Source organism: Alosa pseudoharengus, unplaced genomic scaffold, assembly GCF_046254945.1.
Source record: "Alosa pseudoharengus isolate Yale_2024_CS ecotype anadromous, Long Island Sound unplaced genomic scaffold, YU_APseudo_1.1 YU_APseudo_1.1_scf_5, whole genome shotgun sequence".
NCBI classification, from domain to species: Eukaryota; Metazoa; Chordata; class Actinopteri; order Clupeiformes; family Clupeidae; genus Alosa; species Alosa pseudoharengus.
Window position 1 is genome coordinate 17,358,961 of NW_027468837.1, and position 18,072 is coordinate 17,377,032.

Consider the following 18,072-nt stretch of genomic DNA (forward strand, 5'->3'; position numbering starts at 1 on the left):
AAGCTAGCAGTGGTAGTGACCAGGCTTTCAAATTATGCAGATTCTATTATGTGGAAATATAGTATTAACTGGTGATAGCATATATCCAGGATATTGTTAAAGATAAACCTATTATTACCCTTATTACCAAGTCACTGAATGTTAATTAGCCTACCTTAAGTTAGAATCTTGGAAGTCACAATAAACATTGGATCTGGACATTTTTCGTTTCTATTCTGTTTATGTTATGAATTTCTGAGTGTAGCCTACACAATGTAGAGAAATAAAAGGGAGACCCAAATTAGTTTGAAGGACTGTCATTGCATTGTTATGACACATGCTGTAAAAACGTGTTGGCAATGTGAATAAGTTAACACTGTTGGTTATTCAAATATAATGAATCATTATTTGATGAATAATATCCAAATAACACTATCATATACAATATGGTAGGAGGATTAAACTCGCTAGCCAAAGGATAGGGACTTTGTATGCAGGAAAGACAGCATCAAACCACTACAAATGGATGGCAGGTTGAGGAAACGGCATCAGGGCTTCAGGTGATGTTCTAATTATTAGCCTATGTCAAATTGGCAATTCAGTTGGAGTCAGCAGCATTGCTGTACAATATAATGTGATGGAGTAGATTCACTTCTGATATTCTGTATTGCCAACAGTCTGAAATAACAAAGGAAATCGTCATTAAGGCACTGGTATCTTACAGCAAAAGAATTCCAATTACAGTTAAGCAAATACAAATATAATTTAGAGTCGCATAAATTCATAGACATATTCAATCCTAAACTTTGGTGCAGGGGTGTTTTTAGACTTTAAGGACAACCTGGGCTTAGCCCGGCTGGACCGGATGTAAATGTAAAGATTAGCTGAGGATTTTTTTGATATATATACCATACATAAAAGGTGTTATTATACAACAGACAACAGACTACATTAAACTGCCCAAATGATTTATTATTGAATTACTAGGTCCATACACGTTTAAGTGTGAGGTTGCATGTATTGTATCATTAAGCAAATGTTCTGCACCTCCTTCTGTTGATCTCCCTTCTCTCTCCATCACCTGACTGCTCTTTTGTTGTTTGATCTATGCCAGAGATCTACCAAAAAGACAGTAAATTGTTTGATGTTGAAGTTCTGTCTCAGTCTGTTTCTCTGTCTGTTCTTATCACTTACTCTCTTCTTTCATCACTTACTGCTGTCCTTCTCATCATTTGCTATTTTTGCTTCTCATCACTTACACTTCTCTCTTCTCCTCCTCATCACTTGCTGTTGTCCTTCATCACTTACACTTCTCTCTTCTCCTTCTCTAAATAATGGTTACCAATGTCCATGCCTGATCCTGACATAGGCCTATCTGCTCCTGCTGCTGGCTCCTCCTCCTCTGTTTGTAGCCCATCTTTGCTGCTACCCTCTACAAAATCATGGAATCAGCTAAGTGTGTGGCAAACCAACAAAAACATACTACATTGCCGGATACAAAGAACTTTTGAGATTGCAATTTTCAGCTCTAATTAAAAATGCTTTGCTTATGCATAGGGCATTTGCATACATTTCAGTGGACATTTAAAAACATTCCCATGAAACATGTTTATCCCCATGAAACTTGGGTTTTTTAATGCTGTTTTATGTTTATGTCATCAGCTTTGTAATCACTTTGATGGTTCAATGGCTCATTACAGGGTGAATGAAAGCTGTCTCAGCCCCCTAGATATTTAATGGTTTATAGTTTGTCATTGTTAAAACATCTCCCTTACGAAGGCCAACTGTGTATCAAAACTGCAATTTTTTGCTATAGTGTTAGAGAGTGTAACATCCTCGTCTGCTCCTCAGAACATCAGTACAAATGTTCAACAACGGGGGAAAGCATTTAGCCCTTCAGGCTAAATTTAGTTATTTAGAGCTGAGTGTAATAAATCTCTCTCTCTCTCTCAAAACGAGCACTGAAATGTGTAGTGCCAATTAACCTGACCAGATTCCTTGCAGTTGCCTAATGCTTGCTTAGCCTAAAATTGCACCAGATTAATGCTGGTAAATATTGAAGTTGGCTAGTAGATTTCAGACAAAAAATACGGATTGCCTTTGAATGGCGGGTGAATTTCGCCACTTCATTTGTCAGTGACTGGTAGATATTCACATTTCAAAAAGTAAATTTTGACTCCTGCTTAGTGTTTACTAATGATAGCTTGCTAGCTAGCCAGCTAGCGATAGGAGTCCGTCGGACAGAACTAAGCTTATATTTCAGTTTGCAAACATGAATTCTTACCCTTTGCCTTTCATTTGAAAAAGCCAAACAGTTTCAATTGTTTTTTGCTGGCCATGTCACGTCTGCTTTCTCAACATACTGCAACCTATGACGCTGCACCACCCAGTGAGTTGACAGCAGTAACGTTAGTTGAGAGCACAGATCTGATCTCAGACCAGACCGCGAAGCGACCCTCTGCCACTCTCCACCCACCCCAGCCCAGCCCCGCCCGTTCTGCTTCTCCTTGTCAGAGTTTAGTGTTCGGGATTCCTTGTTCTAAACAGGCTACGAAGGATAGAACGCACAACGAAATAAAAAAGTTAAATAACAATTTTGGCTACCTGGGCTGAGCTCAATTTACCCCGGGCTGAAGCCCCGGTAAAATCGGCTGGCGACGCCCCTGCTATGGTGCATTTCCATACTCAGTAACATAAATAAAATACTATATAACTATATGACTAGGCCTATATGATATATATGACTATATAATCTGGGAAAATTTAAGATATGCTTAGCTTCTGTTATCTGAGAAACAAAATTGGCATCTAGTGGTCAAACATTTATTTACGTTTAAACAATTGTACTATTAGTAACTTTAGAGTAGGCTACTATAAATAATAAAAGAGGCTATTGTCTATTGACAGTCTGACTCTTGTCAGTAAAAGCCAACTTTTCAGCCGGGGGAGGGGGATTGGATGTCCCCACCAAAGCTGAGACCAAACCTACGCCCTTGTTTGAACGTCTGTGAACAATGCCTGTTCATCTGCAACAGGTACATGCCTGTGTTATCGCGGATTTGCGGTCAACACTGGCCCCTTGTGGACGAGGTAGAAAATTGCATTATTTAAGGTGGAACGGAAACTTAACTCCCCCGCGATCTGAAAGTGGTCTTCCCCCGCGGAAACGAAAGTGGTGCCAAGTTCAGCCTCGTTTGAAGAAGCCGGGTTTTTTAAAAAAAAGAAAAAAAAACATCAACCATGGCTGCTGCCGCTTGTTTGAAGCTGATATCACGTTGGTTTAAGACAGGGAGTTAGAAGTTTCTTAACTGCTTCCTTATGTTGGAATATGCAACAATGTACTGTAGCGTCGGTGGATGTACATGTTTAACGTTGAATAAGTGTCTCCCAGAATGCAGTGCGAGTGAATGCTATAATGTGTAATGTCGGTTATAATAGTTGTAGTTACGTTTACCATGTTGTGTATTTGTTAGCGTGTTAGTCTCTTTAGTTGTACCTCATGTGTTTATCCTCGTGTTGATGTGTGTGGTAAACCCTTATTGTGTGTTAACATGTGCGGCTGAGACTACCCCTGTGTTGCCCTATGTAGTTATCCTGGTAGGGTAGGGTAGGCTATGTCTGATTGTGTTTGAGTCTGCCTGTTCCAATAAATGGCCGTCCTGGCCAAAGGTGAATCTTGTCTGAGGTCTGAGGGTGAGATCGCTACAGTACAAACATGTATGTAAGGGATACCTATGTGATATCTGCAACAGTGGTACCAGAACTCCTCCTATTACCGTCGGTCCCGTATTTCCACCGTCTTGCGTGTATGTGTCACTTAATATCCATTTCTATTCACCCCTTGCAGACACGTGACTTAAGTCACGTGACGGCTCCATGCTGGACGGCAAAAAGATAGGAGGGCAAATTACATTATGTCATAAAGATTATGATGAACTGAACACCATTACTATAACATATTTCTAGTTCAATGTATTACTGTTCGGGGTCTGATAGTCAAAGAAGATGCCAGTGGTGTTGTTAGATGAAATGGGTCATGATCGCAAATGTAAAGTTATTAAAACTGGTGGTAACAGCAAGAGATAACGTTACGTTAGGCTAGCTATTCTAGCTAACGTTTATCGTAGCTCATAGTGCTAGGGCTAATGTAACTCGTCAGTTTGTACGTTGCCCAGCGAATAAACTTACTTCTTACATGTCTTAAGTTAAAGAATTGAAAGAAATAGGAAATTTGAACGGTATTATCTGTTTACATTCAGATCTTGCCAAAGACTTTGCCTAAGTGCTATCTGCCGTCCTGTTCAGAGTCTATGGTTGCTATAGCAACCACTGCTGTGCTTCGTACACTGAGGAGATAAGCATGCAATTGTGGTTGAAATACTCCCGAAACACAAAGAAAACAAACCAAAATATATCTATGCAAGAACATGGGATGTTGTTGTATTCCAAACAATAAGCCAACAGTCGAGGAAGGGCATTACTACGGTTAAATCTCACTATAATCTCCTAGCTGTGCGATATGTCCCATTACAACCCATTGATTTGATTCGTGTTCTTGCCGTCCACTAGGCTATAGAGCTGCACAGTCCCGCCCACAGCCAAAACACGGTTAAGTGCCGGATGTAAGATTCCCATTCATTTGTCCCATTGACGTTTGGAAAAATCCGTATCTAAAGAGTTTTACAGCATGTCTTAGGCTAACCAGCTACGGCATAACTCATAAGCATACAACATATCATTTCGAGTGAAAAAACGAAGAGAAAATCCAAAAAAAGTCAAAGGTACAAGACTGTGTACATATTTTCATTTCCGAGCGAAGGAACTACTCATCCCATAAACCACCGGGCCTCACTGAAAAATATATAAGCAGCACGAACCAGCGCGAAATCATTCATTTCCAACTGGCGACAGCAGCGAACCCTTTCCTCCAAACAGTGATTTTTATATAGTGAATGTGCAGTTAATAGCAGTTATTTCAGGAGTAATCGTATAAATAATAGTGTTTTGATATTGAATTTTATATTTATCATCGTGTATTTTATATCATGTGTGTGAAAGCGGTTAACGTTAACGGCAGTGCTTTGTAACGTTACCTGACTCATCCTATGCTGTCATCACTGCTCAGTCGGGCTGATGCATGGTCTGCTCTTGGACCACCATATTCAGTTTATTAATTTGCCGTGAATTATTACACAAAATGTTCATCAAATGCACGAAGTATTCCTAGGTTAATGATTAATATGAATCATACAGTATGAAGGCTACAGTAGCCTAGCTAATGTTTACTAGCACTGCTAGCAACATTAACATTACAACCTCCCTGCTTAGCTAACTCACCACAACTTTGTAGGTCTTGTCCCTCATGCTGCTGACCCTTACAAAACCCACAAACGGACTCTCGGACACACAACAGTCAATAATGTGACCCGATTTAAAGTGGCTTTCACTGCTTTGGACACTCACTAAAACATAATATTCATACCTGTGTTGCAGCATGTAGGCTAATGTTAGCTGCATTATGTAATGACATACAATGTCGGAAATGCTAAAGGTTAGCCTGTCGGCTAGTGCTAGCCTACCTGAAAAGTTTGAGTGTTTAAACTAACATTTACAGTGGTCTATTTGATAGTGTATTGGCCCTGACTAAGTTCGTGTGATGTATAAACCCCAATCCTTGTTGATACAAGTACCAATATTCGTCAAGAAAGTTTTTAATCACATTAAGATTTTCGCCATAGGCAGTAAAACTCTAGCCTGGTGTTACCATCCTACGTACTTCCGGCCAAAATTTGATTTCAGCCTCGCACGTAGTCTGGCCCAACAGACAGTATGCGGTTCGCGTACAACCGCGCCAATCAGCGAACAGTTGAGTGATGACGCGGAACTTGCCTGCCGAGTTGCTTGTTGTAGTCCAGCGAAGCTTGTAGTTCAACATTATAGCAACAATGGCGACGGAGGAAGAGACGCTAGAAGCTATCCGCGAAGTTGTCTCAACTCTCGAGGGCATCACGCAATTAAAGCAGAAACAAGAGGCTTGTCTTGTCAATTTTATAAATGGCAAGGACGACGTAAAACTCTCCTTCCAACTGGCTTTGGAAAAAAAGTTTGATTTATCAGATGGTGATTACTAAACCTAAACGCACAAGTGTACTACATGCATCACTACTTTTCATGTTTTCAAATAAACGTTTGCTGCTCGTTATTCTCCCCCCTACTCTCAAATTACCTTTACAAAATCAATGCGGCCTACTTAAGGAATGGAATGTTAGCTACTAGCCTACCGAGCGGGGCTCAAGGCGAGGCTGTGTGTCTTGACTTGAGCTAGCCGGTTACCAAGCGGGGCTCAAGGAAAGGCTGCTGTGATTGTGCTTGACTGGGACTAGCGGTTTACCGAGCTGGGCTCAAGGTAAACCACTCCGTGTTTGTGTTTGACAGAGGCCTGTGGCTGAGCTGGGCTCCAGGCGAGGCTACCGTGCTTGTGGGCAGTAACGTTAGCCAGTCACGGAGCATGGCTCAAGGTGAGGCTGCGTTGTTTTATGCCGAACAACTGTTAGTTTAACTGAGCAAGCTCCAGGTTAAATAACACGTAGGTCATCAGTACAATCCAACTTATCCAAGAGTGTAGTCTGAACAGCCCGTGTAGGACGAAGTAAAAGCTCCGTAGCTCCGACGAAGTCACCGGGCTGCGTAGAACAACAATCGTCTGATAAGCGGCGAAAAGAGATAAGAGGAAAACTGGCGTGTGACAAGAGCTGATATAATCTTGGTGACATGACGCTTTTGGTATACAACTCTCGGTCTGTGGCTGGCGCAAGTTAGGGATATATCCACTACGAAGAGACTGCCCTGGCGGTCAGGTAGCCTACATACTAGCCAGCGGTCTGTTTACTACTGAGAGCAGAAGTGGGAAGCGTAAGAGCCTGAAGCGGAAGTGGTAAGCGTAATAGCCTGAACTCCGGCGCACAGCATACGTCATTACCAAGCGTTGCTGATTGGTTAAGGGAACTCCAATGATTTTAAACCTCGAAATAAGCATCCGCCCATTACGGAGACGGATTCTTATTACTTTGTTCCAGACTGTATGACGAAGAGAATTCGTAGTCACAGGCGGTAAGGGCCAGGCTAAAAAAACTCCTCCATCTTTGTCAATATTTTTCCGCTGAGAAAGTTTCAAACTATGACCATAACGGCCTTTCCACCAATCAGAGGCATCACTGTGGGATTGTGGGTAATGAAGTACTTATCCAAGAGATCGCGAATAAAAGGCATTTATCTCAAAACAAGGTTAGTGCCCCACGAACTCTTGGTGTCAATAGGAGCATATACAATCGCTTAGTACAACCGTAGCTGGTTTTAAGTCTACCACGTGCAGTTAAGTTTTTATGGCTTACACAGCAATTGTCAATGGAGAAATTGCATTGACTTTTTACATCCGGCATCGGCTGTGGGCGGGACTGTGCAGCTCTATTTTGCTGTGGCGCGAACAAAACGTGACGTCACTTGCAAGGGGTGAATACAAACCAAGACAGCGGACTCCAACCACCCACACCATAGGTGTATCTAAATTAGCTATGTAGGCTTTCAAAAATGAAATTTTAATGTGACTAGAAGAGCTTTAAGCAGTGTTGTAAGGCTGCGTATACACAACCGCTTGGAGCTCCAGTGGAATTTTAATTTCATGACGAGAATTCTCGGTCTAACCGTTCATGTGCTATTGAAACGGTGTAAATAGGCGACCCATCAGGCCAGCACTATAACTCCGAGCGTGGTAAACAAAATCGGATATTTCAGGCAGTAAATGCTCCCGTTAAGAACCAAACCAGATTTTGTTCAAATCTACACATCTATGGCTACTGAAAAATGTAAGGTTCATTTAGTAAATGTGATTTTGAAGTGTTAAAAAAACATTGTTGCTTTAGAATTTCTGAACAAAAGTGGTGATAATTGGGGGTGTTACGATAGGCTACTGAAAAAAGTTTGATATTCTGTTCATTTATAGGACTATATAGTAGCTGGACACGTAGCCGACAGAAAACACATAGGCTACTTTTAAATTGGTGTGCTATGCGAGCATAACTCGAATGCTACACTTCAGTGTTTGCCTTGAAACAAGTGTTAGCCTACATGGCAACTGGCTCCCATGTTGGCTGCGTTGATGACGTTTCATGATTGATGACGAGTCTTTGACAGATGTGGCCGCTTGCAGATTTGTCACTTTCTGATAGTGCTGGGCGGTATAACCAAAAATGTATATCACGGTATTTTTCAAAATTCTTACGGTTTTACGGTATATGACGGTATTTTTTTTTCATGCATAATCAGATGTTCACAGCATTTTCTACAGGTTGAGGGAGGAATTGCTGCAGTACATTGACTAAGGATGGTCTATTTTACTGTCATGATGTAGAATAACTCCACACTGGTAATGCAGTTTTGCATGGCCCCAGAAAATGATGCTGTTTACAAAGAGCCACTCATGATTCTAATGAAGAATCTTATCAGAATACAAAGACAATTGCAGTCAAAATACAGAACTTTTACTGTGCAAATTTCACAAACATCTTATATAACCAATTAAACGTATAAAACCAATACAAAAAGTAGTGCAACTTGCAATAATTATACTTTTTTTAAAACCCCTCTGCTAATATGATATTTCAGCGAATATTCTTAAGATGAGATGAATGATAAGATCATTAAACTTCACTGTGTTCGGTGGGTTGCTAACAGTGTTGGGAGTAATGCGTTACAAAAGTAATGTAATTACTGTAATGTATTGCTGTTTGCGGTAACGCGGAAATGTAAGGCATTACCAAAAAAAATTTGCGTAATATTTACTCGGTACAAACTTCAGTAACGCGCGTTACAATGCATTTTAACCCAAAATTAAGCACTTGTTTTGTTTTGATACATATTCGCAAACACCACCGCGAGAACAACAGACGAGAAAAAATCCGCGCAAAATAGTAGAACGTATCTCCTGATATTGGTTGAAGATGACTGTGGCTGCAGCAGACTCAAAGTCGGACTCTATTTGCGGGATGGACATAAGCCTACGCTCATTATTTTTAGCTTGTCAGAGACAAGGATATGAAGAACATAATAGTTAGTGCACTTTGTGTGCGAAACCAAAAGATCTCACTATGCCTAGCGAAATAGCACAAGTCATTTAATGAAACATCTAAAGTGGTGCCACGCTAATCTTTTTTATTCTTGATAAAACACAAACTATGTTCTTCTAGTGCAATACAGCTTTGAGCTGTGAACTTGAATTAAAGAGAATAAAGGGATAGAAATGCAGAAAAAGATTGTGTAGCCTGGCAGTGCCACCGCTCCCACCACGCGCATCGCGCACTTTGCGTAGGGCACCAAAGGACTAGCCTGGCCCTTACCGCCTGTGACTACGAATTCTCTTCGTCATACGTGCGAGGCTGAAATCAAATTTTGGCCGGAAGTACGTAGGATGGTAACACCCATGGAGGTAACACCAGGCTACCAAAGGACAGAGGGGGCACCCAAATGTAACCAATGAATAGTAGCTTTACTGCAAACTGCGTTTCACTCTTCATCAATAACGTTTACAATGTCAGAATGCACTAACACCATGGTACATACTTTTTGGGTTCTCTCAATCTCCACCACGTAGTACTAGTAGAATGGAATTGGTGGGTCTTCAATAATTAGTTTCCCAAGCATTTAGGCTACATGAAGCACATGATATGCCAAGTCGACAAAAAATCCATTCAGATAGCTAGGTGGATACCAGGCTCATAATTCACTTTTATTTGCAAAACGAAATGTGAAGCAACATGTCATTGCATACTTTCCAGAGCAAGGAAGGCTGCTTAAAACAACTTAACATTGTGCATATTATTGTTAATATTGTGCTATCAATGTAACTCAACAAACAAGGCTTGTAAACAAGAGCTGGCAAAAGGGCATTATGAGAACGTAAAAATCAATGCTCTTAAAGTGACCGTGCACCATTTATAAGAAAACAGCATTTCTTCAGAAATTAATGTTAAAAAACACACAGTAATGGTCTGTATAATAGGCCTTTTATTTTACTTTAGGTGTTTGAGTTACCATTTAAATGTCACTCACTCAAAGCCACTCACTTAGGACACCGAAATTGCCAGTAGGCCACCATCTTGACATGTCTTTATTAAGCTTTGATTTACAATAGGCTCTCTATTGAGCAGGCATAGGCCTTAAAGTTACAGTATTTATATCACAATTTACCAGACTTTGACCTTTTGTCGGTTTTTAACAAAATTCTGACTATGAATTTCTTGTTTTGCATCATGAGCACTGCGCCTATTGCATTCTTACTGTATGTTGTTAGCCTTAAGCCTAGCTCAGTCATTATGCTATACCACATCTCCCTCCATTGGAAGAGCAATGAGCTGCATTGCGCGTAATAAACTGCATTTAGAATGGCAAATCCATATTTCTAGATATTTTGGTGAAAGTAACTTAAAAGTAATGCAATAGTAGTGTAATGCCTTACAATTCAGAGACAGTAATATTATAATGTAACAAATTACTTTGAAATGACAGTAATAAGTAATGCATAGTACATTACGATTTTGAAGTAACTTGCCCAACACTGGTTGCTAAGTAAGGGATAATGGACGACGCGGTGGTCTGTTCACAGAAGTTAATGCACGAGGTTGTAAAACGGCCCCGACGCGAAGCGGAGGGCCGTTTAAACCTCGTAGGCTAGTGCATTAACTTCTGTGAACAGACCACCGTGGAGTCCATTATCCCGCTTATTCCATTGTTGCCACTTGCGTTGTGTTAATTTCCTGTTACAATTTAAACGTTTTAATCGCTAAAACTGTCTTGTTTGTAGAACTAATTTCTTCCGACACATATCAACTAATTTCTCAACTCACAGGACAAACTGCCGTTACTAGCTCTAAATGGATGGTTGCTACGGCCAAAGGCCAGTCGTTAGTTCTATCTCTCCCGTTGTCAAGCGGGCGTATCCCAAGATTCTGATGAACTTTAGCTTTGAAACATCGCTATTTTACTTAATGTTGCGATGTTCTGAACGTCTGCATTTTACAGCTCGGATGCAACGTGACAGTTCATTTAAACTTCACAACGAGTTTGGCGAATTAACATACAAGTGTGATACGGCCAAAAAATGGATCTACTTCATAGGTGTGCAGATAACATACGGTTAATGGTCGTTCTAAATTACGTAGGACAATGGGAAATTCAACCAAGCAGTGGAATAACTAACGACATCACCTACTAGCCAGCTAGTTACAGCTATTGAATCTCAATAGAATTTTCGTGATGGTAGATCCCTTTCAATGCAGTATCATTTAACGTTTTTTCCTTAACTAAAGAAACAATTTAAGGTTCTGTGCAACCCCCTTAAATAAACCCTGTACCTAAGGATAAATTAAGCCTTAAGGGTCATACTTCAGGCGAAAAACTTAAGGTGTTTTGTGTTTACCCTCACTATGCCTGCCTCGCAGTCACACCATGCGTGCATGTGAAAAAAGTCCCGTCTGAAACACTGTCGCGCGGCGCAGCGTTCCAAACGTTGTGTAGGCCTAATCCATAGACTGTATATATAGAACTGGACAGTGTGCCATCTGTTAAAGGAACACGCCACCCAAAATCAGTAGTGATATATGTTCTTACCGTAACTTTCACGAGTTGAGTCGTACCTCTCCCGCGTCGGTAGGTGCACTCAAACGCTCTGTCGTGTGGCGCGAATGTGTTAGCATGTTGCTATGCTAGCGGGCTCTGCCGTGGCCGTAGAGAGAGGCACATAGCCGTATTCAAACACCTCCACGTTTTACCTACTTAAATACAGTTGCACGAGTAGTTGATGAAAAATGTTAGGGCACACAACATGAAACGTGACGATTTTCCAAGCGAATAAACATGAGAACTACAATGTGTGGCGCAATAGCACTTGGGAGTACTTCGACCTAGCGTGGTAATATTATTAACACCTAATTGTAGATCCTATCCACCACAGAGTTTAGAATCCATGCTGGATCGACTCTCAGCCTCTCCCTCCCCTCTGAGCGAGAGAGGCACACACACTAGAGATGCGCTGATGGGCTATTATTTCAACCATAACTGCATAGCAAAACTTATCATCCATCAGCCATCCATCAGCACCAAAGTTTGTTGACCAATTTTCAAAACTGCACCTGCCCACCATCCGCTGGTTGTTTTAATGTAGGCTATATGGGAGATGCAGCGCTGCTGAGGTGAGGCTAGAAAGCCCTTGCCTGTTCTAGAAAGACTGATCTAATGCAGAAAATATATTAAAAGGCAAAAGTCGTACATTGGCTAGGCCTATCCCCAGAATATCAGCAGCAAACTCAGTCTCTGTCGCGCAAAACAGTCTCCAAATAAAACGCACATCGGCCTGTCGCCTATTCTGCCAGCTTGTGACAATATATCGTCCAAAATGCTTGATTGCATTGCATTCTCCACATTTTTAGCTACATTTTCATGTACCACATCAGCATTTTTGTTCAGTGAATCTTTTGTAAATTGCTTTACAATTACCGTCGGGCCCTTGTCAGCAGACTTCGGCTTGCCTCTTGCCATATTCACTCCTTGTCTTCCGATGTCATTTCTGAGTCATCTACAGATGTTCACCTCCCTAAATAGAACCAACTTCAACCTGTGTTATATCCTAGATGAGACTGCTTGGGTTATTTTGTTTAGATATTAGCCTATATATAAAACACATAATTGTAGCCTACCATTCAGGGAATAGGCATTTAAAAGAGAGACAGAGAGTGATATGACTAAGAAATGACATCGGGCGATGGCAGTGCGAGATGTTCAGAACGTAAGAGCTAAAACTTCTACAAACTCACTAACATCCACAGCGGAAAAAGAAGGTAAGAAAAATAGTCGGAAAACTTAGATGTGTAAGGCAAGCAAGCAAGTTTGGCGGTTGTTACTAAAAATGTGAACATGCACGTTGCATTGTTGTGCGGTGGACTTTCAGAATGAATGGAGTCGGAGTTTCTTTAATATCGAGGCGTCATATTTGTCCGATGGCCTGCTATAAAATGAATTGCGATGTCTGTCTGAAAAAGACGCGCTCGTGCAGTCAAAATTAATGGGAGTCTTCAGAACAGGCTTGTCAGTCAACCTGACATAACAGTGTGTAAAGTAGCCTATAATGTGAATGACTTGTTATTTTATCAAGGATTTCTTTCTTTTTGCAAAAAATAAAGTACAATAGGCATTAATTAGTAGGCCAGGAGCATGCTGAAATTATGTGGCAAATTGCGTTTTTTATTACAATGATAAAATTGTAAAAGGAAGTGACCGAAGCTGAGGCAAGCCAGGCAATAGGCCTATAGGCCCGACGGTAATTGTAAAGCAATTTACAAAAGATTCACTGAACAAAAATGTTGATGTGGTACATGAAAATGTAGCTAAAAATGTGGAGAATGCAATGCAATCAAGCATTTTGGACGATATATTGTCACAAGCTGGCAGAATAGGCAACAGGCCGATGTGCGTTTTATTTGGAGACTGTTTTGTGCGACAGACAGAGAGTTTGCTGCTGATATTCTGGGGATAGGCCTAGCCAATGTACGACTTTTGCCTTTTAATATATTTTCTGCATTAGATCAGTCTTTCTAGAACAGGCAAGGGCTTTCTAGCCTCACCTCAGCAGCGCTGCATCTCCCATATAGCCTACATTAAAACAACCAGCGGATGGTGGGCAGGTGCAGTTTTGAAAATTGGTCAACAAACTTTGGTGCTGATGGATGGCTGATGGATGATAAGTTTTGCTATGCAGTTATGGTTGAAATAATAGCCCATCAGCGCATCTCTAGTGTGTGTGCCTCTCTCGCTCAGAGGGGAGGGAGAGGCTGAGGGTCGATCCAGCATGGATTCTAAACTCTGTGGTGGATAGGATCTACAATTAGGTGTTAATAATATTACGACGCTAGGTCGAAGTACTCCCAAGTGCTATTGCGCCACACATTGTAGTTCTCATGTTTATTCGCTTGGAAAATCGTCACGTTTCATGTTGTGTGCCCTAACATTTTTCATCAACTACTCGTGCAACTGTATTTAAGTAGGTAAAACGTGGAGGTGTTTGAATACTGCTATGTGCCTCTCTCTACGGCCACGGCAGAGCCCGCTAGCATAGCAACATGCTAACACATTCGCGCCGCGCGACAGAGCGTTTGAGTGCACCTACCGACGCGGGAGAGGTACGACTCAACTCGTGAAAGTTACGGTAAGAACATATATCACTACTGATTTTGGGTGGCGTGTTCCTTTAAGAGTGATGCGAGCGTTAGTCCAGAGCCCCCTGGTGGCTGGCTGCAGTACAATGTGTACCTCCGCCCATCCCCATGTATTTCAATGGCCAAGTAGCCAACTTTCCGTGTCACTTTTCTCACCTAAAACTATTTTTGTATCAACAACTTTTTATTCGAAAAAATAGTTTTCATGATGCTTCAATACACACAATTTTTCTTTTCTCGCTGAAATAATTTTTTTTAATGTTATATTAACAAATCTAAAAAGGGCGTGTTTACACCTATGATTGACAGCTGGCTGGCTGCAGACACGACGCTTTGTCTATTATGTTTTACCGTCTAGGCTGCAGACGCTACCACGTCATCGCTCCACTTATTTTAACGACACCTGATTTCGACACATAATCTAACCTAAATAAGTGTTGCTGTTATTATCATTAGGCTATATCTTATCACAGTCTGACTAAATACAAAATTGATAGTCATACATTGTGTAGTTGTTTGTAAGAGACATCGTTGTTAGTTGTGACCGATTCTTTGTGAAAAAAGATATGTGCTGTTCTTTCGTAGATGCTAAGTATATTAGCTCATAGCATGCTACATCATGCTAGCATTAGCCAGTTGATAGGTAAAGTAAAAGGGCTCTGCTATATTGAAGTGACGTTAGCCATAGTCACCATCATTTACAGTCCTACTTGTTTCAAATGGTTTAACGTAACCAGTGATTGCAACTTCATTTGAATACACTTTGTCACTGGAGAAGGCGATGTTAAGTTTCATTAACGTTAACTCTTGCTTAGTTTTGCGAATGGCAATAAACGCCACCTAGCCTGCTAGGTCGACAACCTCGGTATGCCTATTTATGAATCAGCCCGACAAATAACGTTACTTGTGTTTTAGTGAACACATTATTGGACCATAGCTTAACGTGAGGAGGGATTCAAAGTTACAAATGGCAAATTTGCTTAGTATGCTTAGAACAGCGGTATCTGAAAATGCGTTAAGGCATCGTTACCTGCGATTGCACTGCTGGAGAAGCATTTTGCATTGGTATGATTTGATCAGGTCTTGCCAGTGATGTGTAAATCCTCCCGTAGACGTACATCATTTCAAAATAATAGGTCTAAATTGAAAACTGTGACAACTCATTGATAGGCTCTCTCAATATGTCTGTAATCGTATGCCTCTATCACAGGCTTGCTAGTCTTTCACCAGAGAGGGTGCTCCATTATAAATAAAAAATGTAGCCTAATACTGCAGCCTTCATGTCAGCTGTAAAAATATGAGAACATGGACCTACTACATCAGGATACTCTGTAAACATTTCACACAATCAGGAAGCTAATTTGCTGTTCAGTGTGTGATGTGTTTAAAGTGGTACTACGTTTAAAATTGTTATTCTTTGTTTCAAGTGCATAAGAAAATACCACATTATGATGATGATGGTTATGGTTACCCTTAACAAATACAAAACAATATAATACTTAAAACGGGGATCAATCAATAGCCTAATGAAATAAACAATGAAAATGAGGGGGGGAAAAAAATAATAAATAATAATGCCTATTCAATCAATAATATAATAACAAAAACATGGTAAGACTACATTAAGGAGAATATCAATAATAAACAATGTCAAATTAATCAACAGCATATAATGAAAATAAAACAGTACTACTGCATACAAATCATAATGTATAAGTGCTTAAAAGACCAAAAACTATCACAAGAACGAAGAGCACTGGGCAACTCATTCCACCAACATGGAACCACTGATGAAAAGAGTCTTGAATTTGACCTAGCGTTTAAGACTGGTCGACACAACAGAGGCTCAGAAGACCGCAGTGGGCGGTTGGGGATGTATTTATTGATCATTGAATTAAAATAACAAGGAGCAGATCCAGTCAGTGTCCTATAGGCCAAAGTGAGAGATTTCAATTTAATTCTGGCTACTGTAGGGAGCCAATGGAGAGTAACTAGGAGAGGAGTTACGATGTGTCCTCTTTGGCTGATTGCAGACCAGTCATGTTGCAGCATTCTGAATGATATCACACACAAAATAAATAAAAAAACATTCAATATTGATTTAGTATCAACCAATAATTATTCTGATATTAATATTCTTGTAACGTCTACATTTTTTTGTAGGCTACAGTTAAATACTAAGCAATGGCCTCTGACTTAAATACCAAGGCAGTTAAATGACCGTGGTATGGTATAGTCTACGTGATACACAGGACTACACAGTAAACCCATTTAAAAAGCATCATCATCTCAGTATACCCATTTAAAATAGGCAAGGATACGTATTTAATAACATTTTGGGGTTGCTCACAGTATACCCACCACAACAACTAACTAACTAGACTACACCACTGGTTAAATGGCGCATTGCAATTTACAATTTGTGTGAGTTCAGGGGCATACAGAAAGTTGAAGTTTGGGTGACATCAATAAAGAAAATAGAAACAAAGGGATGTGTACAGCCTCAAGTATGAATGATGTCACATTAACAGAAAGTTCAGAGCAGCGGCAGACCTTTCTTGGTGCCACGCAAGTTATTGAAAGTCATGTGTTTTCAGAACGTAGTGGTGCTGTGCCATGTCCTTCAGGTTCAGGTTGATCCAGTGACGGTGGGTGATGGATGTCAGGGAGATGGATGTCAGGGGACTTGGAGAAAGGGGGAGGACATGCCACCTCAGCCAAACCACTTCACGTAGGCATTCCCTTGCTTGCAGACTAATGTAGACCATGGAGACCACCTTTCCGCCACCTCCAGTACATTCAGCCATCACCCATATCTTACCTGCAAAAAGGAAAGTTACAATAAAGTTACTCAGACAATTTTACAACATTACAAAGCATCTAATCAGGCACTCAACACCACTAGTAATACCAATTAATTAAATATATGTGTGCAATAAACTTCACAGCCTACCTAATGTTAACTACACATTTAAATATGCGGTGTGAATGTTATTAACTTGCGTCAGCTTGAAAAATAACGTTATCAGTATGACTGATCATGGACGTTAGATGACAAACTGAGGTCTTTCTCAAATGTTCACCGATATACCTGGAAAGTGATTGGTTCGTGGCGTAGTGTTTAATGCAGGCGTTTCATTTATCGATCCTTCACTTATGCGGTCTACAACTACCAACCTACCGATCTATTTTTTACAGTCTATGCTACCGACCTACCATCACAGAAGTAGCTCTAACAGAGGTGTCTGTCGTTAACGTTAGAAAAAATGCAACGCTGGCAAACTGGCTAGTAGTTACATTAACATGACGGGTTGAGGTCCATGCTTCACATTACGTTAACTTGCGTTGCTTTATCACATCATACCGTTGCTTTATCACATCATATACTGTACTGACTGTCTAGTGTTATTAATCCCCATGTACAGTCAATGGTTACTCCATGTTGAGATGGCATACATTGAGATATTTGAAAACAGCAACGACTAATAAAACCAAGTATATCATGCATCGACTGTTAAGGGAGCTGTGTGCTAATCTTCACTTCAACGACTAACTTAGCCTCCCGTTAACGGTAACGTTAATGTAGCTGCTAACGTTAGCATGTAATTCGCTGTCCGTATTTCTGTTGTTAGCTCATTAATATTCACCATACTAAATTGTCACAGTCTATAATCAACATAATAAGCTCTCTTAGACGTATTTAAGAACACCAACAGACAAAAAAAAAACTTTTCAGTTGATACGCAACACTTACCAGACAAGAACAAACCGATTGTTGTTTGTACTGTTTAGCTAACTCACAGCCGCAAAATTCATCCAGCCAGCTACTAGC